Below are 27,454 nucleotides of genomic sequence, written 5' to 3'. Positions count from 1 at the left end.
TTCTAATTTGATGTCACATAGTTTTTCATAATATTCTCTTAAAATTGTTTGTATTTCTGTGGTGTTGGTTGTTATTTCTCCTCTCTTGTTTGCTAGTTTATTTATTTGAATCCTTTATCTTTTTTTTCTTTAAGTCTAGTTAGAGGTTTATCAATTTTATTGATTTTTTTTTTCAAAGAATCAACTCTTGGTTTCGTTGATCTGTTCTATTATATGAGTTTTTGTTTTGTTTTTGTTTTTGTGTTTTTTTTTAGTTTTTATGTCATTTATTTCTTTTTTTTATGTCATTTATTTCTTTTCTAATCCTTTTATTTCCTTCTTTCTGCTGGTTTCAGTTTTTTTTTTTTTTAAGAATTTATTTATTTGAGAGAGAATGCAGAGAGCACAAGCAGGGAGAGTAGCAGATGGAGAGGGAGAAGCAGGCTCCTTGCTGAGCAGGCAGCTATCATCAACACATCAACATCTCACTAGGTTTCTTTTCTGTTTTTTTTAATATTTTGTTTATTTATTTGACAGAGAGAGAGAGAGAGTGCAAGGAAGGGGAGCAGCAAAGGGCGTGGGAGAAGCAGACTCCCCACTGAGCAGGGAGCCCAAACTGTGGCTCTATCACAGGACCCTGGGATCATGACCTGAGATAAAGGCAGATGCTTGACTGACTGAGCCACACAGGTGCCTCTGGTTTTAGGTTTTGCTTGTTTTTCTTTTTCTAACTCCTTTAGATGAAAGGTTAGGTTGCTTATTTGAGATTTCTTGCTTCTTGAGGTAGGCCTGTAAGTGTTATAAACTTCCCTCTATGCACCACTTTTACTGCATCCCAAAGGCTTTAGACCCATGCACTTTCATTTTCATTTATTCCTATGTACATTTTTTATTTCCTCCTTTTGTCCCTGGTTGACCCATTCATTGTTTTGTAGCATGTTCTATAACCTCCATGTGTTGTGATCCTTCCAGATTTTTTCTGGACTTCTAGTTTCATAGTGTTGTGGTCAGAAAAGGTACAACCTTTTGCATTTGTTCAGGCCTGTTTTGTGGACTAATATGTGATCTATTCTGGAAAATGTTCCATGGACACATGAAAGAATGTGTATTCTTCTGGTTTTGGATGGAACATTCTGAATATATCTGTTAAACCCATCTATTCAAAGCCATTGTTTCCCTGTTGGTTTTCTGTTTATTAATGTAAGTGGAGCATTAAAGCCCCTACTATTATTATATTATTATCAATTAGTTCCTTTGTGTTGGTTATTAACTGTTTTGTATATTAGCTCCTATGTTTGGGTGCATAAATATTTACAATGGTTTTATCCTCTTGTTGGATTGTTCCCCTTATTATAATATAATGTCTTTCTTTGTCTATTATTACAATCTTTGTTTTGAGTCAACTTTGCTCAGTACCAGTATTGTTATTCTGGATTCCTTTTGACATCCATTTGTATGATAAATATTTCTCCACTCCTTCACTTTCAATCTGGAGGTGTCTTTAGTCTAAAATGAGTCTGTTGTAGGCAGCATATAGATAGATGGGTCTTGTTTTTTTAATCCATTCTGTCATTCTACATCTTTTGATTGGAGCAGATCACTGTTTATATTAAAATAGTTATTCATGGATGTATTTCTTGTCATTTTATTCCTTGTTTTGTAGTGGTTTCTGGAGATTTTCTCTGATCCTTTCTTGCCTTTCTTTCTTTCTTTCTTTCTTTCTTTCTTTCTTTCTTTCATGTTTTGCCAATTTTTTTAGAGATATATTTGGGCTCTTTCTCTTTGCAGTTTTATTAGTGGTTTTTGATATATAGCTACCATTAGGTTTATATATAACCTCTTCTGCATATAGCAATCTATATTAAGTTGTTGGTTATTTAAGTTTGAACACATTCTTCTCTCCCCCTCACCTTTTAGGTATATGTTATTATATTTTATATCATTTTTAATGAATTCCTTGATTGAAATTTTACAGATATATTCATTTTTCCTGTTTCCTACCTTTAGATGATCACTTTTGATTTCTCTTTTCCACTCAAAGAGTCACCATTAATATTCTTGGAGGGCTGGTTTAGTGGTCATGAATTCCTTTAGTTTTTGTCTGGGAAACTCTATCTCTTTTTTATTCTGAATGATAGCCTTGCTGGATAGAGTAGTCTTGGCTACAGTTTTTTTTCCCTTATGGCTTGCAAAGTTTCTGTTAAAAAAAACAACAACAACAACTCCTACTAGCCTTTCAGGTTTTCCCTTGTAAGTTACTGTCTTCTTTTGTCTTGCTGCTTTAAAAATTTTTTTATCATTATGTTTTATCAATTTAATTATAATGTCTTGGTGTGGGTCTGCTTTTGTTAATTTTAATGGGAGGTTTCTGTGCCTCCTGGATCTGGATATCTGTTTCCTTCCCCAGATTAGGGAAGTTTTCATATATTATTTCTTCAAATAAAATTTCTGTCCCCTTTTCTTTCTTTCATTTTCTAGAACTCCTATAATAGAAATATTTTTTACATTTGATGGAGTCACTGAGTTCCTTAAGTCTATTCTCATTGTGCATATTTGTTTTTTTTTTTTTTTCTCTCTCTTTTGTTCATCTTGAATACTTTCCATTGCTCTGTCTTCCAGGTCGCTAATTTGTTCATTTGCTTCTTCCAGTCTCTGTCTATCACATCAAGTGTGCTTTTCATTTTGTTTATTGAGCCCTTTATCTCTGCTATGTTATTCCTCATCTCTGTGTTAAGAGTCTCACTTGTGTCTTCCCCTCTTTTCTCAAGTTCAGTGATCATTATTTTCTATCAAATTCTCTATCAGGCATGTTACTTTTTATATCTGTTTCATTTAGATTTCTGGCCATGGCCTTGTCCTTTTCTTTTATTTGGTATAAACTTTTCTGTCTTCTCACTTTATCTTCCTCTTGGTGTCTGTTTCTATGTGCTAAGAAGGTCAGTTATGTCTTTTGCTCTTGAAAGTACTGACTTAATGGAGGAGCTTGGTTGGCTCAGTTGGTTAAGTGTCTGCCTTCAGTTCATGTCATGATCTTAGGATCCTGGGATCAAGCTCTGAATCAGGCTCTCTGCTCAGTGGGGAGTCTGTTTCTCCTTCTCCCTCTGCTTTCCCCCACTGCTTGTGTTCTCTCTCTGTCTAATAAATAAATAAAATCTTTTTAAAAAAGTACTGACTTTATAAAAAAGAGGTCCTGAAGTGCCCTACAGTGCAGCATCCCCTGTTCACCAGAGTCTGGCATTCAGGAGAGTATCTTATGGGTGTTGGTTCTGAGTCACTTGTCCTTTCAGTGCAGTCATATCCACTGATTCTCTGCCTGTTTTAGGTTGTGCTTGCTCTCTGTGGTGTTAGTAGGATCCACGCAGGCTAGCTCTGAGGGGCCCATGCCCACTGGGGAACTTGAGAGTGACACAGCAGTGTTAGCAAAATTTGGGCTGGGTCAGCAGTCCTATGACAGATTCCCCAAAGTGCTGCAGGGGCTGGGGGCTTCATGCCTATGTGACTGGGGGTGTGAGGCTGAGTGAAGTATGGTGTGGTAGCTAGGCACAGATGGACCTGACATGTAATGGTGGCTGATGGCATGTGACTAGGTGAGACACATGAGGGTGGCTGGATACCCATGGATGGACATGGTGTGAAGTGGCAGCTGTGCACCCAGCTAGCTGGGTGGGGCATATGTGTAGCTCTAACAAAATCTTCCCTGAGCCTAAAGCCAAGGCTAGTAGCCTTGGATTAAGTGAGTCCTTGGGAGAATTTGGACATATGGCACAGTGGTAGCAGTTTATTATTTTTTTTAGGCTAGCAGTTTAGGTAGCAAGTGTCTGGCAGGCCTGCCTCCAACAGGTGTCTTTTATGCTTGGGAGCAGGGTAGGAAATGGTGCCTGCTAGATCCCTTGTTTTCAGAGAAGTCCTCCAACACGCATTAGTATGAACAGGTCTCATTCACATATGCCCTTGGCATTATGTAAACTGCTGTTTTTATGTTCCTTCTGCACATAAGGGGCTGTCTCATTAAGGGCAGCAATCCAGCTATTGCTCTCCCAGCTTGCCCAGTGCTGTGTCAGCTGACTTTTAAAACTGCAGGTCCATGTCCCCCTCATTTTACAAACTCAGGGAATTCAGCCCCTCTGGTTTTTGAAGCCAAACATTATGGGTATTAATCTTCCTGTGTGAGCTCAGTGGTGTGAGGGCTCCTCTCTCTGTTCTCTCCATAGGTATAGCTCCCTCTCTCCTGTGGGCAGCCTCCCCCCACCTATCTGACCTACCTAACCTTTCAGATGAAGCTTCTTCTCTATATTTAGTTGTGGAGTTTGTTCTGCCCATCTTCAATTGCTCTCTGGTTTATTGACTTTGATGTATATGACATCTAGTTGTAAATGTGGGATGAGGTGAGTTCAGCATCCTCCCACTTGGTCATCTTCCCAAACTCCTTCTAGTCATTTGTTCTTTAGTGAAACAGGTAAACTCTACATGTCTCCATTTCCTCATCTATAAAGTGGAGAAAATGCTAGTATTTATCTCCTAGGGTCGCACTATAAATTAAGAGAATTAATTTATAGAAAGCATGTGGAACAGCCACCAGGCACACAGTAATTGCTCAATAAATGCCAGCCAAATATTGATGCTGGATTGCAAGATCACCAGGTGACTTCTCAGAGCCAGACACTAATTCATGAGTATGGCCTCGGGAATAAAGCAAACTTTTCAATTGCATAGGGTGCTTACTTCTTAGGTAAAGTGTTACCTCAGTCTTTTTCAGATCAGATGGGCTACAGGCAAAATCTGAAGGAGACTTGCTTATCTTTAAAATCAAGGAAATTTATCTTCAAGGAATGAACAAAAATAATATACTTGTGATGGGGAATTTGTGTTATAGAATGGAAATGATTTTAGGTAAGCAAATGAGGACACATTGTTCCATCAGATGATAGTTTGGAAAGTGTTAGGAATGCTACTCTCATTTGCTTATGTTCAATCAGAATATTAGCACTGAATTAAGTGATTATTAGTACTGTCACACAATTTTTGGATTGTTTAAAAGGTCTGGAAGATAAATTTATATAGAGAGATTCTGATGGTGCAAGTTCTTTAATGATTAGTAGACTTAATGCAGATTGAGAAGCTCATGTCAGTAGAGATATTTCTTTCTTTTTTTTTTTTCATGTCCACCTGTGTGGGAATTTACGCTGATATTTAAGGTTTCAGGTTAAAGAGAATTTCAGGACTTAGTAAGTCTCAGTTTTATTACAAGGAAGCAAAGATTAAAGAGGAAGAGAAGCAAAATATACTACTAGGTATTAGTAATATGTATGCATCCCTCCAATATATCTCTACTGATGTGAGTGTCAAAATCTGTATGGAGTCCAATAGTCATTAAAGAGCTTGGAACCATCAGAATCCCTACAGATAAGTATATTTCCAAACCTTTTAATACAAATATCTGTGGCTATCACAGCACCCATTTAATTCAATAGACATTAAGCACCTTTGTGATATATGCTAAACATTTATGAGCCAAAGATGAATAAGAAATGAACCTTGCCCTTTGGAAGTTATCAGTACCATATAAAAGCAGATTACAACAAAGGCTTAATTACTACACATCTTTCCTGTTTTTTAAAAAAGTATGCTTTATCACTGAATTTTACATCCATTTTCAAAGTTAAATTAACAGATAACAACCAAAAAACAACATTTTAGCAATCTGTCAATTCATTCAAAACAGGTATCTATCAGCATGTTAGTGACAGTGCCAGCTGGTGAGCTAAAATTGTATCTACTCAATTGTTATTCTGCTGCCACAAGAGGAACTATCTAAAATAATATAATTACCTGGCTTGTGAAGTTCCATAATTTCAAAAATGTTGGGTGGCAGCTACTAGAAAAAAATACAGACTACTTTTATTTCTTTGAGTCTCATCTTTTTTTTTTTTTTCTTCTTGGACTAAGCATATACTCTTGCTTTTTATTTTCTTTTTTTAGAAGTATCAAATTCATCTTAAAATAATCTGCCACTGCTTTCCCAAATTACATGGGGAAAATGTCATATATGTTCAAGACAACCAAGAGTGTGCCATATCCAAGTTGTTTGTGCCAGGACCCTGTATAAATATGTAGTATTCATTACTTCTCAACAATGATAATCTTAAAATTGTATTTTATTCAAAGGGTCCCCAGTCTTGAACAACTGGGTATTTCAGCAGATCAGAGCTGTTTACCCTTCAATGATGTTTGAAAACCTATTTTTAGGAAAAGCCATGTCTCATTCTATATAAATAATTTGGAAATGCAGCCTCAGCTGCTGATTCTTTTCTATCTTAGCTGAGAAATTCCTGTTCTCATATGAACCAAAATATTGAGTTTGAGGATTAAGAAACAGAACAGGTATAATTGCTTTCTATACAAACATATCTTGGAGGATTATATCTTGAACATATTTTTTAATTGGAAAAGTGACTTAGAAAAATGGAAGACAATACTCTAGTTGGTAAAGTTCTTCACTGGGGTATGAATTAGTAATTCTGAAAATATAACCTCACTGTTAAAGGAAAACATCAATCATTTTATTTTCATAAAATGAAGAAAGAGAAGTGTAATTTCATTTCTTATATCTCATTTGGAGCTCACATTGACCTATCCTCCACTGTGGTCCCACTTTGATAGGAATGTTTGTCTTTTTATCCCAAAGAGTACTGATATATGTCTCTAGAAGGTATGCTGTTACATAGTATACTTGGCTTCAGAATCTGGTATATGGGTTTATTTTCCAGAAAGAAAGAAACAAACAAAAAAGATCATTTTTCAAAAACAAAAAAAATGAAAGAAAAAATTAAAAAAGAAAGACAATGAACCCATATTCTCTAACCAAAATGTATCCATACATACATTAAATTAATATCCACAAATACTAGTACATAGGTATTATTGCTGTATTTATTGGCATCCTTATTGGTATCTATATACTACTATTTTTGCTGAGCTCTATATTTTCTGAATTCCGTAGTAAAAGAGAAAACAAATGCATAAGATGAGAAATGCATAAAATTGGTAAACACACAGACTGGTCGATGGGTTGAACATGGATAAATGAGCAAAGAGAAAAAAAAGTATTTTAATTATGGAAAAGAGTGTAAACAAAGTATAGACATAGGGTCCATTAAGAGGACAAACCTCGTGACTCAGAAATTCTGTATTGATGATGAATAAGTATGACTGAGTACTAAAGAAAATATGCAAGACAAAATTTCAGACTGGTACTCTGAATATATTGTACATGCCAGAAATTTTTGTGTAAACTGTTTCTTAAGTATTTCTATAAGGGTTCAGGAGTTACTTCTTCATCAGACTAACAGATTTCTAGTTAGGCATCTACTTTTAAAGAAAAAGAAGTCAAACTACATTCTAAGATTTAAAAAAAAAAAACAACTTTTGAATGTTCTTCAGTACCTCAGCATACTTTATAATTCTTGTTATTCTTGTTGCCATAAATCTAGAATTTCAAAGTCACTTTTAATTTGGCTCCTTCTATATGCATCACTAAATAAACCCTTATTTTGAATAACTATATTAGTAACAGACAGACTCTTAATTTAAATTCCTTGTACTATTATAAGGCAGCAGAATTTAATGATTTATATTTGGTTGTGAAATATTTTATAATTTAAGTTTCATAGTCATAATGGCAGGATTCAAATTCCCATTTCTAAAACCCCCTGTACCATTTTTGCCTTTGCGAATCCATGTCTCCATCCTCTTCACAAACCTTCTTGGAGATCTACTATGTCCCAGGTACTAGGAATGCTAAAAGACATAGGATATGTCAGATGACATAATGTGGTCTCTGAAGCTGGTTTGCCTAGGTAGAAATCCTAGCCTATATATATATATATATTTCATATAAGTGATATATATCTATTACAGTATACACACATATATGATATAATATATATGTAGATGTATACATATATACACATGTTGCTGTATATATATATGTATGTACACATAGTTGATATATATCTATGACTATGTGTACATATACCTCCAATTGATACCTAACTATCTGTGTACACACACCATAATACATATATTTGTGTGTGGCAGGAGAGTGAGATCTATCATTTAGAACAATAAGTGGCCCATGGTAAGTTCTTAATATTGGCCATTAATATCTAATATTTCTCACATAAAAGCAAGAGCCTCTAATAAGGACTAGAATAGTAGAATTAACCATAAGACTAGTAGGTGTTTGAAATTCCAAAGGTGAAAATTCTAGGCTATTATCTTTTGTTAGACTAGTGACTTCTAGGTATGAATGAATTTCTAAAATATAGAAACTTTTCTTCGGGTAAGCACTATTTAGAGGATATTTTTTCAGACTCTGAATTCTTTTATTCACAAACTAAAATAATGCAGTAAAACTGGTGGCAACAAATTCATGTATGGAATGTCAACAAATTTTCTTTCTTTTTCCACTTAAGATTGTGAGTATAGCTTTACATGTTATGTGTTAGGTATAGAAATGTAGAGTAAAATAAAAATCAAAATTAACTTGTAAGAACTAAAGTGGGGAAAAATTGTCCATTTAAGACTCTCTTGCGGGATCCCTGGGTGGCGCAGCGGTTTAGCACCTGCCTTTGGCCCAGGGTGTGATCCTGGAGACCTAGGATCGAATACCACGTCGGGCTCCCGGTGCATGGAGCCTGCTTCTCCCTCTGCCTATGTCTCTGCCTCTCTCTCTCTCTGTGTGACTATTATTAAAAAAAAAAAAAAAAAAAAAAAAAAAAAAAAACTCTCTTGCCTTCTCCTCACCCAATAAAAAAATTCTCTCTCCTTCCCTTTACTTCCTTATACACACTGACTCTCACCTCTTTATTGCTATTCTGCAGTATCAGTTAATTGTTCCTTTGCCTCCATCTGTTTTGAAGACATCCATTTCCAGTTTTGTTTTATTTAATAGAGGAAAGTTGGTTATAGAGAGTATTACATGAAATGTGGCAAAAAGAAACAAGTATCTAGAGGTTCAGTTAAATTTATTCAGGGCTTCTTTACCACTAGCCTTGGAATCAAAGATATATTTTAAGGGATAGAGAAAGAATCATATAAAATAAAAAGTCTATAATCTCTGGGTGTAACTTTCTGAATTATGTGATTTTCCCAATGGTTCTAGACCCGAGAAAACAATATGAAAATTTGCAATTTTATCCTTTAGAGAAATACGTTGTATTTCAAAGGCATAAGGGACATCCAGAAATGAAAAATAACAGATTTTCACTACAGAAAATGGTGCTTCCTTTTCTCCTGAATTTTGAATCATCTTCTCTTTACTGGGAAGAGATGAACAAATCATCAAAATGCAAAGGAGAAGGAAAATTACACATCAAAAGTCGTTCTTATATGCACAAAATATATTAGAATTGACCTCCATCTGGATTCTTTAGAGGAACTTTAATACTTGGCCACAGCTCTGCAGCAGAGAAAATAATGGTACTGCTGAGAGTATCGCTTGAGGAGTCAATCTGATCTGTGGCTTTATTTCCCTTTGCTATTTGGATTGAAACCTTTTCTAAGTCTGCATTTTTTGATGATTATTTCAATCAATAAAGTTTACTTTTAATTTGTTCTTCTAAGTACATTTTCAGAGTTTCTGAAGTAAAAATTTGGAGTCGAGGTGTACTCAATTTCCAGAGACTTACATAGCAGCTTGGATATTTTTTAAGTTTGAATAATTTCTGAAGTGAGGCACAAGAGTTAAATGAGTTTGACTTTATTTTCCACTAGTAAATCTGGTCTCCAGATCCCTCTAATCAAACTCAGTCTTGATGTTTTGGATCTTTAGCCCTCTTGCTACGTCTCAGGCATTTCTACAACAATGAGCTGGAGGCAGTCTGTTCCTTTTTCGGTATCATTTTTGTTATTCCACTTCCACTAGAATTCAGCTGTTACTCTATTTAAGTCTAGCAACGAATAAATTTCTGAAGAGGGAAGAAATCTTGACATTTCTAAGCGAGTGGATATCATGATTTAAGATATTTTGATAATCCAAAGTGTTGAGACATACTCTAATCTGAACTAACTAGGAGTCATTACCAGTCATTACTTGATGACATATATAGAAATCAAGTTTATATTTAAGGAGTGTCACACCAAATTTCAGAATTTTTGTAACCACTACCTCATTGTAGTGAATATACTGTAATTCAAGGAGAAAGAAACAGTACAAAGTAAAAACATTTAAAAAGAAAATGTGAAAAAAATAATAAAACAAGAAAAAGAAAATATGATATTAGTAATACAGGTATTACATGTTAACTAATTAATGACATGAATTAAAAAACATTCAAAGTATTTTGCATATATATATAGCCAGGATGATATTCCTAAAAATAATACATCAAACTTGTCATGATTCAAAACACTAAATAATGTGGGACACTCACTGCCTATGTTTTACCAGTTTTAGCTTAGATTTTATTTGTGATTAGCATTTATAGAGAGGAGTAGTTATAGAATAAATACTTTTGCTGAAAATATGAATTGTTATGGTAATTTAAGCCCATTTCTATTCCACATCATCTATTTCTTGCTCGTTATAGACAATACATTGCATTAGGATCTCTGAAGAATCAAAGAAGATAGATACTTTTGCCCTCTAGAAATATACACTCTGACTGGAAAGACACATGAAATAAAAATGAACATCATAAACATGGAATTCACCTAGTTCACACCAAATCTACAAATAAGTTATTTTAGGGCATCAGAAATGAGAGAGACTAATTTCATTTCAGGGATTGAAACGTCTTCGTGAAAGCAATGGCATTTGATTGAAGATTTGGAAAATATTAGGGCTTGAAGGGCAATGAAGGAGATTAGGGGATGACATGACTGGAACTAAGAAGTGAAATGGTGAGGAAAGATGCGGTCAGGTGGAAGTGGAATAGAAGGAGGGATGCATCAGATCCAAGAGTTAGTTAGAGGTGGAACTGATCAGACACAATTTACTGGTAATGAGGAAGATCATTTTGCCTAAAAATAAGTCTGACATTTGTCTAAAGCTCAAAAAGTTTTGAAGGAGAGATACAGTGGTAACCATTGAGGTAAATGAGACTGCTGAGAGACAGCAGAGTGAGTAAGCCCCCCAGGGCAGAACACCTGAATAAACTAACACTTATGAGTCATGGGATAAGAGATTTTTTAAAGAAGGAGATCAAGAAGAAATAGGCAATTAGATAGAAAAAAACAGCACAGGTTGTGTCTTAGAAGCCAAGTTAAAATGTATACAATGGAATATTACTCAGCCATTAGAAACGACAAATACCCACCATTTGCTTCGACCTGGATGGAACTGGAGGGTATTATGCTGAATGAAGTAAGTCAATCGGAGAAGGACAAACATTGTATGTTCTCATTCATTTGGGGAATATAAATAATAGTGAAAGGGAATATAAAGGAAGGGAGAAGAAATGTGTGGGAAATATCAGAAAGGGAGACAGAACATGAAAGACTCCTAACTCTGGGAAACGAACAAGGGGTAGTGGAAGGGGAGGTGGGCGGGGGGTGGGGGTGGGGTGGGGGTGAATGGGTGACGGGCACTGAGGGGGGCACTTGACAGGATGAGCACTGGGTGTTATTCTATATGTTGGCAGATTGAACACCAATAAAAAATAAATTTATTAAAAATAATAATATACCAAAGATGAATATACTTAACCATGTTGACTATCAAAGAGCACAAATTAGAAAAATGAGAATCCATTATGGCTGAAAAAAGTAGAACCATACCAGTTAACATATAGAGAATAGTTTCAGAAGAACTAGGCTGCGGGATGAGGATATTTTTTAATTGTCTGGAACAATATAAGTGTAATTGTCATGATGATTTCATGACACATTATTAGCTTCTATACTTTATGCTTGAAATCCCATATCTCAATGAGCTAGGGAAATGTCGTAGAATCACAGAATCAACGGTCTGAAGACTTATGTTGGTCCTTGTTAAACAATGCATTTCAATGAAGTGAAATTAAAGTTGGGACTTGAACTTTGACACTGAAGAACAGAGAAAACTAAATTCAGAAATATCTCAAATAGTGAAGTAAGTCAGTCGGAGAAGGACAAACATTATATGTTCTCATTCATTTGGGGAATATAAATAATAGTGAAAGGGAATAGAAGGGAGGGGAGAAGAAATGTGTGGGAAATATCAGAAAGGGAGACAGAACGTAAAGACTGCTAACTCTGGGAAACGAACTAGGGGTGGTGGAAGGGGAGGAGGGCGGGGGGTGGGAGTGAATGGGTGACGGGCACTGGGGGTTATTCTGTATGTTAGTAAATTGAACACCAATAAAAAATAAATTAAAAAAAAAGAAATATCTCAAATATACTTAAATATGAAAGCATTAAATTATCTCAAATTCTTCAAACACCATTTATGGCACAGGACAAAAAAAAAAAGTCTTACAATTTCTTTTACAGAGCACACAATTTAAACAAAAATAAGACCAATATCATCAATGATTTAACAATCATCTGAAGACCGGTATCTATTTTCTTTGAATACCATGATGGCCAAGTGACTGAGCAAGTGCTACTCCTCTCACACCTATATGGTTTCTGACTCATACACATCCCATATGTGCATCTTAACTTTATATACAGTTCACACAATGAAGTACAGCAAAGGCCTCACTCAACAGTGTCAATATCTGATATAACTCATAATTTTTCTTCAAATTTGTAACTCAAAGATTTTTTAGGTTTATTTCTTTCTTTTAACCTGGAGTCCTCCTTATTGCTCTCATTGTTCAATGAAAATAGTATTTCACGGTCATTTATTCGTTAGCCGATAAAAAAAAAATCAATCATTTAAGCCAATAATAATTGTTCTGTTGGTGGTTTGCTCTCTCTTACATTTTTAAGATAAGAGCTTTGCAGAGTGTCTCATATGTTAACTAGTAGCTGATGAACAGAATTATATCACAGTTTGATAAATTTTTAATACATAGGCTATTCAGCTAGTCAAACATGTGATTACTGCAACTAGTTAATAGTAGATAAGGGATTAATGCATAGATATACAGAATTGATTAATGTTTTCATGGAGCCCCCAAAAATAGATTTTGAGAGCAAAAAGAGCTTTATATTTACCCTTTGAAGTTTTCACCTTTACAATTTTGTTCTTGTTCCAAACACTCAGTGTGTGCTAAATTTTTGGTAACAACATTTGGGGAAATATGATTAATAATCTAATAATATACACAGCCAGCTTGTAGGAAGAAACATTTTGGAAAAAAAATCTATCTCTTTTTTTTTGTTGGGAGGAATGAGGAGACAAAGAAGTCAGTAAGCCTTCCAGCAAAGGAAGAGATAGCATTGTAAGCTATTAACACTTAAAAGTGGATTAGCTTTATGTGTTATTCGATGCAGAAATATTTATAAATTTATATAAAAAAGAAATATTTATAATTTAATATTGATATTGATATTGTCTCTGATATTGATCAGAGACAACTACTGAACTGTGTATCTAAGGTTATAGTAGAAAGTCTGGCATGGAAGGTGATTTATTATTTCTTATAAATTAAATTAGCTATAGTAGAATTTCAGATTCTGTGTAACCTGGATAAGAAATTTATTTTATAGTGCTGTTCTGATTTTCATCATCTGACACCTGTTAGCCTACTCACTGTAGCAGGGACTTAAACATTTTTCTTATGATACCTGGTCATTTTTGCTTATTTTTCTAGATATTAGCCTTTGACTCTAGACTCACTCCTGAAATCTGAGTAGACATGGGGACATGGGTAAGTTGGAACTCTTTCAGTTGAAAATGAGAAAACTTTAATCTACTCAAACAGCTGCTGGACAGCGCCCATTGCTCCAGCAGTACTCCCAACCCTCCTGATCCTACATTTCCCTTTTCAATAGCATTTGGCACCTTTTCACATGATATAATATCATGTCTATTATTTATGGGTTGCTGTCACCCCCAAACACACTGGAATGTAAGCTCCACAAGGGTGGTAGCTCTAGAAATGAACTACCCTCATCCATAAAATGGGGATAATAATCATAAGGAGTAAATGAGTTCATATTTGTAAAGCATTTTGAAGAATGTCTGCTCATAGTAAGTGCCATTAAAGAAACTTCTGTGATAAAATAAACAAATCAGTAGCCGTGTAAAGAGACAGATCCAGGTGCACCTGGTGGCTCACTGGTTGAACATCTACCTTTGGCTCAGGTCATGATCCCGGAGTCCTGGGACCGAGTCCCTACATCAGGCTCCCTGTGGGGAGCCTGCTTCTCCCTCTGCATATGTCTCTGCCTCTCTATGTATCTCTCATGAATAAATAAATAAAATCTTTAAAACAAAACAAAACCCCATCAGGGTTCATGTCCCCCTTTGAACTGTTTAAAAAAAAAGAGACAGATCTTTTTTAGAATTTAGTTAAGGTTGGGGGAATATGTGTTTGAAATGACGAGTACATGCTTACCAGGTGAAGAGAGTTTGATTGCAGAATAAAGCTAGTCAAAGATTAGTTGAATGCAAACCAAAGGCATATTGATAGTGTATGATCCTCTGGATTTTGCTGTATCCAGAGTCTGATATTGTCCCCAGACTTTCAGGTACATGAATCAGTGACTTTTTTCTTTTTCATTAGGTTGATTTGATTTGATGTTTCATCACCTGCAACCTATAAAATCCTGAATAATACATAGGGCTACTGCTACTCCCTGAATTTCAATTTTATGTTCTGTTTTTGGACATGTGACTATTCCCATTTCTTTATTCATGAAGTATTTATTGAGGACCTTCTGTATATCAGGATATATTAAATAAGTTGACATGTGTACTCCCCTCAAAAAGCTTATACCTTGTCAGGTAGAGAAACATGCTAAAATGATAAATTTTGATAAATGCTGTTAAGACAATAAGCTGGGTGTCAGAAAATAAAGCCATGATATTAATTTAGGATGCCTTATCAGAAGTCCTTTCTGAATTGTTACTCAAACTCAAGAGGAATGTGAAATTATAAGAAGGAAACAGTTACATACCTATAGCAGCTCAGCCTCATTCTAGGCTCTTTCTCAGACTCTTCTGGTAAACTCGAGGGTTTAAAAGAGGGCTGGATTAGCTAAAGCCTTTTAAGCAATTGCGGAGTGATGCAACAGGAGAGCTTGAAGGGTTAGCATAGAGTTGTTGCCTAACATCAAGATCATAGTAGGCCAGTGAAGATGGAGACAAAAGAGGAGTGATGGGTTTGAGAAAGCCTTGGAAAAAACTGGAGAAATGTGGAGACGGGACGTGGTGTAGTGGGGAGAGGAAGGGAGTTGATAGTCGAGTGCCAACACAATGAATGTTCTTAAGTTTCTCACTGAAGTAGAAGAAATACTGGTCCAAAGAAAATGGAGTTTGGCATTTTAGACTGGGGATTAAAGCCAGGTTCAAATTTGCTAAGGTGTCTTTGGGAGTGTCCTCGATAATAAGAGTGTACACTGTATTTTGTATGCTCTCCCCTTATCTTTAAAAAAATGTGCACTAGCGAAGATATCTTTCAACTGTTAGTGTTAAATGTGTATTGATAGTATAAATAAGTAATGCTCCAAATATCAGAGAACATTTATATCCCCTTCTAAACTAGTACATTCACTGTTACTTTGGAAACTGCAGTTTTTTTGGGGGCTCAGATTGCTCAAGCATGCAAAATAGCACTTAAATAGCATCTGATGTATACACAACATGATACATTTCCAAAGATATATACAATAGTTCTAACAATGTTTTTGATTTTAGAAACACTTAGAAACTTGCTTATCTAATGATCATTGCTATTTTGTATGATTTTCCCACATACCATCTATCATCTGTATCTCTACCAACAAACTACAACCAACAGCCTCAGCAATTATTAAATGTATGTGATCTGATACATTTAAAACAAACCCTGGATGTCTTGTATGCATTTATTTTACAAGAGGGAGATGTTTTAAAATTGATTTCCCATTTTTTTAATGCCTCAAACATCTTAGCAACTCTTCACCTATCAGTATTGAACCAGGCTTTCCTTCTTCCACACTTATCTGAATGTGTCTGTTTGAGAACCATCAAATTAGCAGTAGATGATTTTTCATATATATTCATGTAAATGAGACTCTGACTCCAACTTGGATTCTGGGATGGCTAATGACAACCCAAGCTTAATGATAAAGTAAACAGACTAATTATTTATAAAGGCTTCCTCTTTGGTAGACTGACCCTTAATCAATTCTTCCTAAATGCTCACTAATTCTTTACTCTCTTTGCTCTATTTTCCAGATAATATTTGACATTGTAAGAATGCTTTAGAGAGCTCTACATTGCCACTCCTAGGAATACTTGAGGAGACTTAAAGCAAAATGATATACTTCTCATAATACATTTTTGCACAGGAATTTGAAAGGAAGCTTCAGGAGGCAGGTGGTCCTGCACACATGCTACTCAAGACAAGGCCTCTGCATTGAAACTGTTCAAAAATATTTTTCAGAGAATTTAAAAATGTTTTTGTCATTTTAAGGTGTTAACAAGAAATTATGATTGTTGGGATGCCTGAGTGGCTCACGGTTGAGCATCTGCCTTTGACTCAGGTCGTGATCCCAGGATCCTGGGATCGAGTCCTGCATTGGGCTCCCTGCAGGGAGCCTGCTTCTTCCTCTACTTATGTCTCGGCCTCTTTATGTGTGTCTCTCATGAATAAATGCATAAAACATTTTTAAAAAGAATTATGATTGTTTTAGTTCATTAAGATGTATGATTTTTATAGGTATTTTCTCTTCATTTCAATCATTTTATAATTCCATAATCTATGGCTGACTATACACTTTGTGTCAGTCCTTGTTCTGTTTTCATTGCTAAGGATGTGAAAAAAAAAAAAAAAAGGTTCTACCCTAGAGGAACTCATAGTCTAGTGGGTTGAGACAGATGATAAGTATATAGCAGGTTTTCATGTTCTGTGTCTGATCTTAATTTATAAAGGTGATTGAGAGAGAGCAAAGAGGTCAAATGCCTTTAAAAGATTTAAAATGGATTCCTGGGCCCCAACACAAGAGACTCTCACTCAGGAGGTCTGGGATGAAACCTCAGCATGTGTATTTCTAACACAATCCCAGGTAATGTTGATTCTGCTGATCCAGGGACCACACTTTGAGTAGCTCCACTGTATAATAACATGAATGAATGAACTACATACAAGATGGATGAATCTCAGAAATGTGATGTTAGTGAAAAAAATCAGACAAGCTGAAGAGCAAGCTTGGTGTTATTTCATTGATATAAAGTTAAAAAGTAGGCAAATTATTCTATGATATTAGAAGTTAAGACATGATAACCTTTGGGGTAGGCAGGCAGGATGACCACATAGTGTATAAGGAAAGTTACCAGACTGCTGGTAATATTCCCCATGTTTATCTGCATGCTCATTACAGGATTGCATACACTTTATAGATATTCATCAAGCTTAATTTTTTGCACTTTTTCTTTGTATGTTATACTTCATGGAAAAACAATAACAAACAAAATAATGATGGAGACATACATAGAACCCAGAAGGCAGTCATTTAGCATTTACCTTGCTCTAGAAGCCATTACAGACCTTGTTAGTGACAGAAAAATAAATATGACCTGGTTACTACCTTCAAGTAAATCACAGTTTAATTGAGGAGTAAGATACTTCAATAAGAAGCATGATTTAGGCCAAAAAATGTATAAAATGCTATAGAATTCAAAGGAGACATATAATTTATGGTTTAGAAGATCTGCAAAGGCTTAAAAGGAGGAAGCTGAGATTGAAGTAGGTCTTGGGATGATGTGGAGTTTTCACAATTGATTTAGCTTCATATCTAAAACCATTTCTTTTCTGTCCAGGGTCTTATAACCAAGTTTTTTTGTTTCTCTCAATTGGCAACTATATTGGGCTATTATTATTATTATTATTATTATTATTATTATTAACAGGTTTATTACTATTCATTATTATATTAAGCTGACTCTGTGGATAGTTACTCAACAAGAATTTCATGTATCTTATTTTGCCAGTCATTAAAGACACCGATTCAAATATACCTTTCAAATCTGGTGAAAATTTACTCATTCTACTTGATGTAATAAGCTGAGACATACAATAGATGGACAAGTAAAACAAAAGTCCATTTTACGAAAACAGGCGAAAGAAGGAGGATTGTTCTTTCAGCCTAGGTCCAAAGGCGCACAAATTCATTCTCTATTCTATTTCACAAAGTATGAAAGTCATATTGTTATATTGTTAAATAGAGCTCATTTGAGGTTCTGCATTGTAGAAAATGACAGAAGAAAAGTACTGCAATAATAAACTGTTAATAATAGAGCTGGCCCAAATAGGAATATAAACACATTCAAATTAGGCAATTTCCATGAATAGCATTAAGTACAAAACTTATAGTGCATTGCCCTTCAAAATTAAGTTCCAAAGGAATTTACAACTCTGTGTAATACAGCCTCGTCTAGTTTTCTATTCTTCTCCAAAGCAGGTCACCCAGGTATCCACATTTTTCAGTGGCTGTGTCATTCTGCAGCCCCACTAAGAAAAATATAAGACTTCCACTTTTTCTGCAACTTTGATAGTACTTGGTACTGTCAGTATGGTTTTGTTTTAGCTATTCTAATATAGATGTGTTGTACTGTCTCCTTTTGGTTTACTTTGCTTTTTTTTTTTTTTTTTTGATGGCTGGTGATGTTGAGCATCTTTGTAGTGTTTATTTGGCATCTACACACCTTCTTTAGTAAACTATTCAATTTTCTTTTTTTTTGAAGATTTTTATTTATTTATGAGAGACACAGAGAGAAAGAGAGAGAGTGTCAGAGACACAGGTAGAGAGAGAAAAAAAAAGGCTCCATGCAGGGAGCCTGACGTGGGACTCGATCCCAGGTCTCCAGGATCATGCCCTGGACTGAAGGCAGCGCTAAACCGCTGAGCCCCCCGGGCTGCCCGCTATTTATTCAATTTTCTTGTCAATTTTTAAATGAGTTGTCTGTTTTCTATTACTAGTTTTTGAGAGTTCTTTACATATTCTGGATTAAGTACTTCATCAAAGATGTCTTTTCCAAATATGTTCTTCCAGTCTGGGCCTTTTGTTTCCATTCTCTTAAAAGTGTCTTTCACAGAGCACATGTTTTTAATTTGGATGGAGGTCAACATAATTAGTTGTATGAATCATGCCAGTATATAGACATAGAATTCATTTTAACAGTTTTTTTTCTATTTTTCTTGTTCTGCAACCTTGCTAAATTCACTTATTAATGGTAGTAGCTTTTTTTGTATCCTTCGATACATTCCATATAGACAATAATGATATCTGAGAATAAGAAGACTTCTGCTTCTTGTTTTTCAATCTGTCAATTTTTTTTTCTTACTCTATTTCATTGGCTGGAACCTCCAGCATAGAGCTGAATATGAATACTAAGAATTGATATTTTGGTTTCTCCCTGATCTCAGGAACATTCTGTTTCCACCAGTAAGTGTAATATTGTAGGTTTTGTGTAGATGCCCTTTATCAGATTAAGGACAATTTCTTCAATTCCTAGTTTCCTGAGAGTTTTTAATCACGAATATATAATATGTTTTGTCGAATTATTTTTCTTTGCCAGTTGAAATGATGATATAGGGTATTTTTTATTAGTCTGTTGATAATACTGACATATTGATTATATTTCAAATGTTGAGTCATTCTTACATTGCTGTGATAAATATCAACCCGTAGCAGTATATATTGTTTGATATGATTTGGTAACATTTTCTTCAAGATTTTACATCTAAGAGTGTGGGGGATATTAGTCCTTTGTTCTCTTTTCTTATAAAATGTTGTCTGGTTTTAGTATCTCTACAATGATGACCTCATAAAATAAAATGGGATGTTTTCCCTCATCTATTTTGGAAGAGTTTGTTTATAATTAGTTTTTTTCCTTCCTTAAAAGTTTGGTGCTCTTAATCCGTTAAGCCATTTAAGTCCAGAACTTTGTTTGTTGGAAGACTTTTTGCTGTTACTTGTTTTCCAGAGTTTGATTATGACCTATCTGGACATGGATTTCTCTGGATTTACTTAGTTTGGATTTCTTTCAGCTTCTTGAAAATTTACTCAGGTTTATATCTTATGACAAACCTGAGAACGTTTATCCATTCTCTCTTTTTTTTTCTTTTAAAGATTTTATTTATTTGAGAGAGAGAGAGAGAGAGAGAGAGAGGAGGTACAAGCTGGGAGAGCCACAGAGGGAGAGAGAGAAGCAGACTCTTCACTGAACAGGGAGTCTGATGCAGGACTCAGTTCCAGGACCCCAGGATCATGACCTGAACCAAAGGCAGACACTAAACCAAATGAGCCACCCAGGAACACCTAACCATTATTTCTACATATATATTTTCAGTTCCATGCTTTTTCTTCTCTCCTTTTTTTCTCTCAGGAATAAGAGAATCTGTCACAAAACAATGATACTACAGCATTCTGTGTGTTTTGTTGTAATTTGCATACTTTGAGATTACACACTTTGCTTACCTGTTCTTACCATACCCATGCTTTTTCTTTTTTTAAAAAAAGAAAGCTTTATTAAGATATAATTCCTATTTAAAGAGTACAATTCAATGGTTTTTAGTGTATTCACAGATAAATGCAACCATGATCACTAGTCAGATTTAGAACATTTTCATTACCTCAAAAAGAAACATTATATCCTTTAATAAACACTCCTCACTACCTCATTCCTCTGCTTCTGGGTCCTAAGCAACCACTAATATACCTTTTGTCTCCATAGAGTCTCTTTTCTGGACATTTTGTATGAATAGAATCATAGAATATGCAGTGTTTGAGGATTGGCTTCTTTCACTCGGTGCTATGTTTTCAAGATTCATCCATGTCATAGTACGTATCAGTACTTCATTTCTGTTTATGGCCAAATTGTATTTCATTGCATGAATTTAACACATTTGATTTATCTATTTATCAGTTGATGGAGGTTATTTCCACCTTTTGGTTATTATGAATACCACTGATGTAAATGTTAATGTGCAGAAATGTGTTTTCATCTCTCTTGGGCATACACCTGGAATTGGCATTACTGTGTCCTATGGTAGCTCTATGTTAGATGGTTGGAAGAACTGCCAGGCTATTGACCAAGGTGGCTGCACCATTTTAAATTTCCATTTCCTCCATATCTTCACCAACTTTTTTTATCATCTTATATTTTTATTCTATCCATCTTGATAAGTATAAAATGACATCTCACAGTGGTTTTGATTTTTATTTTCCTGACGACTAATGATGTCAAACAACTTTTCATGTGCTTAATTGTATATCTACCTTGGAGAAATGTCTATTCAGATCTTTTACCTATTTTTAAATTGTATTATTTGACTTTTTACTTTAAAAGTTCTTTACATATTCTGGATACATGTTCTTTGTCTGATATATAATTTACATGTATTTTCTCCCATTCTGTGTGTTGCTTTTCACTTTCTTAACCATGTCTTTTGAGAGCACAAAAGTTTCCAATTTTGATGAAATTATCCATGTCATTCAATTTATCCATATTTGTTGATTGTGGTGTCATAATTTAGAGTTCTTGGGGCAGCCCGGGTGGCTCAGTGGTTTAGCGCCGCCTTCAGCCCAGGGTGTGATCCTGGAGACCCAGGACGAGTCCCACGTCAGGCTCCTTGCATGCATGCAGCCTGCTTCTCCCTCTGCCTGTGTCTCTGCCCCGCTCTCTCTCTGTGTCACTCATGAATAAATAAATAACATCTTAAAGAAAATAAAAGGAATTCTTGCCAAATTCAAAGCCACAAAAATTTACTCTTATGTCTTTTTTAAAAGATTCCAATGAGTAGACTCTTAGACCTTTTATTATTGCTCCAGAGGTCCCTGAGGCTCAACTCATTTTTAAAATCTAATTTCTCTCATTTACATTGTACAATTTCATCTATCTTTGAGTTCAGTGTTTTTTTTATTTTTTTTTATTTTTTTTGTCTCCGTAATCTCCATTCTGCTGTTGACTCCATCCAGTGATTTTTTTTTTTTCATTTATAGTTTGGTTCCGTCTTCTATCTTCTGTTTCCTTGCAGAATTTTTCTTTTTGTTTCAAGAATGTTTATATTGCTCATTAGACCACTTTTTATGATGACTGCTTTAAAACCATTGTCAGATCATTTCAACATCTTTGTGATCTTGGTGTTAGTGTCTTTGGATGGTCTTTTTATTAATTTGAGCAGTGATTTTGTCTAATTTTTTACATTTATGCTGGACATTTTGAGTATTACATTATGAAACTGGTTATTATTTAATCTTGTGTCTTACTAGGTTATCCTGCAGGATGGTAATGGGAATTAAGAAACTATGCACAGATTTTGCCTGCAGCATGTGGTCACAGCTGACCGGGATGGATTACATGGCTCCACACACAGACGCAGCTGGGAAGGAGTGCTGCCTTGTTATCACCGGTGATGATGGAAATCAGAATTCTGTCCAAGGACTCTACCAGTGTCGGGTGACTCTGGGCTACTTTGTTATTGCAGATCAAGTATAAAGACAGGGGTCTACCTGCAGATTTGGCCAGGGGAAGTGCCATGAGAATGATTTTTTTTCCAGATAAAATAGGGGGAGAAGTAGCATTTTAGGTTGGAGAGATAGCCATGAATAAGGAAATGAGAGCCTTGGTATACATGACATGTTCAAGAAATCTGCTGTAATCTAATGTGGTTAGAAGGAGGTTAGGGAGAGAAGGTGAGCAGGGTGAGGCTGAAAAGACAGGATAACTAAGGGTAGGTAGGGTGAGTAGCATACATGTAAGTCAGGGTCCCGCTAGTATGGCACACTCCAACTTGGTATATTAGAATTTTTTTAAAAAAATGGACCTCAATGAATAAGATCTCCTTTGGTCCCCTCTTCTGCCCAAATCCTTTGCTTTTTTCCCCCATCCAGAGATGTCATCTGTTTCTCTAGCCTTTGGAACCCCGAGTGAACTGAGACTGATTTTGACACAGCATGTGGGGGAAGTGATGCACTCAGGCTTCCCAAACCAGGCAGCAGGTGGCTTTTAGATTCTGCTTTGGCCATAGGGAAACATTCAGCCATCACATAAAGGCGTCATATATCCTGCAGGATCTAACAGTGCATGGAGAAAGAGGCTATGTGGAGGAAAAACTGAGGTTTCCTACATACAAGGGAATACAGATGACACCATGAGAAGAGGATGGCTCAACCATCTCAGCCAAATCCCAGCTGTTGGAACCCTTTCTGCTGAGGCTCCAGACATGAGTGAGGCCATTGGGCTCCTTTAGCTGCAATCCCACTGCCTCAGCTAACCCGGGTGACGGGATGAGTCATCATTATGGATGCCTGCACAAATTTCAGAATGGCAGGGCTCATGAGCAATAAACAGATGTTTTCAGCCACTATATTTGGGTGTTATTTTTACATGGCAAATAATAGCTGAAACACTTGGTAGTTGAGGAGAGGTCATTAAAAAAATTATTTGTAAATGTGTGGACAATATTTAAGGAAACCACAAAGCAGAATGCTATGTTCTGAGGCTAGCAACCAGCAGGAAGCCCCCATTCTTAGGCTTGAAAGGGCAAGAGCAAGGGAAGTTAGCATAGTTCAAAGGAACCAGTTGTTGGAGAGAGCTCCTAAATAGGAATGTGGCATTTAGGAGAGAAATAAAGGCAACCAGGGGTATCAGCGCTCAGTCTTGTTCTCCTCCTGCTTCCTGTCTCCTGCCAATAGGCAATATCAGCTGAAGCAGAGAAGGAGGCAGTGGGCCAATGTCAGCTTGATCATACTGCTGCTTGAAACAAAAATGTTAGCTCTTTTTTTAAAAAAATATTTTTTATTTATTTATGAGAGACACGCAGAGAGAGGCAGAGACAGAGGCAGAGGGAGAAGCAGACTCCCCACAGGGAGCCCCATGCAGGACTTGATCCCTGGACCCAGGATCACGCCCTGAGTCAAAGGCAGATGCTCAACTGCTGAGCCACCCAGGCATCCCCAAAACATTAGCTCTTTATGGAAAACAGCATGACAACAACAATAAAAAAGGGGTGGGGGGAGGAAAAAAATAGTTAAGACTTAGCCTCTGCATTTCCCATTTCTGTGGCTGTTTCTGAGGCTCTCAATACAGATAGGAGCATCACCAGCTGCATCCTTGATTTGGAATTTCAGGTGGTACTAAAGAGGTATAGATCTCAAAGCATCTGAGATGACAAATAATTTCAAAATATTTCATCACAGCAGAATTTCTACATTAAAATAAAAATTGAAAAAATAATGTCAGAGGGAAAAGCCGACCTGTGTTGTGATTGCTCATTGAAGCCTTAGCTGATCCTTTCTGGAACTCTGAGAAGCAGGTTAATGAGTGGCTCATTTGTTAGCCGAGCAAGGAAAGCCGTTTGCCTCTTGGTTGAGTTAATTAAATCGGGTCTGGTTAGGGCAGCTGAAAAAAAGGTGTCCAGATCTTTTCCAACAAACAACAAACAGACAAGCAAACAAATCAGTCTTGTTTATGATTGCTAACCCTCCTGTGAGAACCATTGCTCAGTAAGTTGACACCCTGGGAGCAATATCTATTGTCAATTAAAAAACCAAGGTGAAGGATTTTGAGTGGTTTGTCCTTTTGGATGAATCCACAGATGTTACTGCTACTGCTCAGTTGTCAGTTTATGAAAGGAGTCAAGGCTGAGTTTGAAGTAACTGAAGAATTAGCATCTGTGAATAGTCTACACGGAAGAACCAAGGCAAATATTTTCAAAGTTGAAAAAAGCACTCAATTGGTGCAACCTGAGGTGAAAACTGGTAACGTGCTGCAATCGATGGTGATGAAATTGTGTGGAACAGGAAAAGGCTTCGTGAGACAAATTTACAAAGCTTGTGAATGTGGAAGGTGTTTACCACCCGTGGTTATTTACTGCACTGTTCATCAGCAGATACTTTGCAGGAAATATTTGAGTCTATCACGGATTATTGAACAGTGGTCTCAGCAGTGAAATCCCACCATTTCCCTGAAATTACCCATTGTCAATTCTGTGAATTTTTGTCAGAAGCCATTGTGTATGATGCTTGGGTGGCTCAGTCAGTTAAGTGCCTGCACTAGGCTCAGGTCATTAACCCTGAGGTCCCTGGATCAAGCCCCATGTTGGGCTCCCTGCTCAGCAAGGGGTCTGCTTTTCCCTCTCCCTGTGCCTCTGCCCCTGCCCCTGTTCCTACTCTTTTTCTCTCTCTCAATTAAATAAATAAAATCTTAAAAAAAAAAGAAAGACACCCTTCCATATCCTGATGTGCCCTACTGTCTATACTAGCAATCTGATGGCTTTAGGGGTAAAGTTTTATTGTGGATTTCTGAGCTGGGGGGCAAGATTGCAAAGTATCTGATCAAGAACTGTCCTCAACCATTTAGTGTTCAGTAAATTAGCTTTTGCTGCCTACTTGACCATGCTTCTCAATTAATTCAACCTAAAATTGCCAGGCAAAACAGTACTTATATGTGAAAGTTATATTGCAGTGAAGTCATTTTTGACAAGAAACATTGTTTGAATCACAAGTAGTGTCAAGCTGTTTGATATGTTTCTAGTGCTGTCAAAAGTTAAAACAAGTTGTGAGATACTCAGATTTGCATAGAATATGTTTTCCAAGCTCAAACCAAAGTTCCAGCAGCATTTTTGACCTCAATGGAAGTGCAAAGAAAGTTTCCACACTTCACAATCCACTGAAATGTTGCAAGTAAGGACTTTTCACCTAACTTTCATTTGTAACTAATTGATATGCAATGATATGACATGTAAAACACAAATATTGGGATGAAATCAAATAGAATTCTATAAATGCCTCCACATTGATGAACTTAGTTAATTAAATTCATATGCTTATTGAATGTCAGTATTTCAAAGTAAATATCTGCAAGAAAGAACATTTTCAGAGATAAATTATGTAAAATCTCACAACTTGGTCCTCTGCATGGAATGAGAGAAGAATGAGCCTCTTTGACAGCATCTTGCACAGGTAGGGAAGCCAGGCACTCAGTCATGTGCTCTCACTTTCCCTCCAGAAATCACAGGCTGACAAGGACTCTCTTGGTCAGGAGCTCTCACTGTCCTGGGGAAAGGGTGGTCTGAGCAAATAAAAGCTGTTCTTTTACCCTCTCCAATGCATCCACTCAGATTGGTTTTTCCTCCATTAGTGTCCTGGTATGGCTCCCCTGGTCTCCTGGTCTTCCAAAAAGGTTCTTCCATCCATGCATGATTGTAAAAATCAATATTCTTTGGTGGAAAGGCAGATTAAAAAAACAAAACAAAACAAAACAAAACAAAACAAAACAAAACAAACAAGCCTTCTATTCCGCCATTTTGATGGTGCCACTCTTTGGGTGATGCAATTTCTCTTCTTAATTGAAGGGTTCATGGTCTTCCATTATCCCTTTCCTCTGTGTATACTTTTTAAGGCCTCTGAAGGTTGTAGCTGATTCCATAATTTTTATTTTATATTTATTTATTTATTTATTTATTTATTTATTTATTTATTTATTTTTTTTAAAGATTTTATTTATTTATTCATGACAGTCACAGAGAGAGAGAGAGAGGCAGAGACACAGGCAGAGGGAGAAGCAGGCTCCATGCACCGGGAGCCCGATGTGGGATTCGATCCCGGGTCTCCAGGATCGCGCCCTGGGCCAAAGGCAGGCGCCAAACCGCTGCGCCACCCAGGGATCCCTATTTTTTTTAAGATTTTATTTATTTATTCATGAGAAACACACAGAGAGAGGCAGAGACACAGGCAGAAGGAGAAGCAGGCTCCATGTATGGAGCCCAACGTGGGATTCGATCCCAGGTCTCCAGGATCACGCCCTGGGCCGGAGGCAGCACCAAAAGCCTGAGCCACCTGGGCTACTCCCATAATTTTTAAAATTACCATTGTCACCATGGTGATTAGTATCACAATCGCTGGTCTCTAGACATCTTGTCCCTTCTGCTCAGTCCCTTGTTCACAGTGGTAATGATTTCAGTAACTGTGTTGTCACCACATGCTCAGACTTCAATCTGACCTCAAGAAAGTTATGAGCAAGGAAGATAAATCCTCACTTATGTGAGCAACCCAGTCCTGGAACCCCAATACCAGTTATACATGGAGGTCTACTTCCTTGAGACTGCTTAGGGACGATTCCTGCACCAGCCATAGCCCTATCGGGAAAAAGTGGACACTCTTGCTTTTAATTGGGTGACTTTAATAAAGAAGAACAATTTTCAAAGCAAAAAGTAGGATTTAGAGAAACCAATAGGGACAGAGCACTTGCAGGGCTGACATGAAGCATGACTGTGGTACTCGGCAGTACAGATACCCAGCTCATGCAATTGTGCAACCCACCTTGGAGGATAGTGGGGAAGATATGTCAAATTCATCTTCCTCCTATCCTCTTCTTCCCTGCAAATGTCTCTCC

Source organism: Canis lupus, chromosome 2, assembly GCF_003254725.2.
Source record: "Canis lupus dingo isolate Sandy chromosome 2, ASM325472v2, whole genome shotgun sequence".
Lineage (NCBI taxonomy): Eukaryota > Metazoa > Chordata > Mammalia > Carnivora > Canidae > Canis > Canis lupus.
This window is presented reverse-complemented; position numbering follows the sequence as displayed.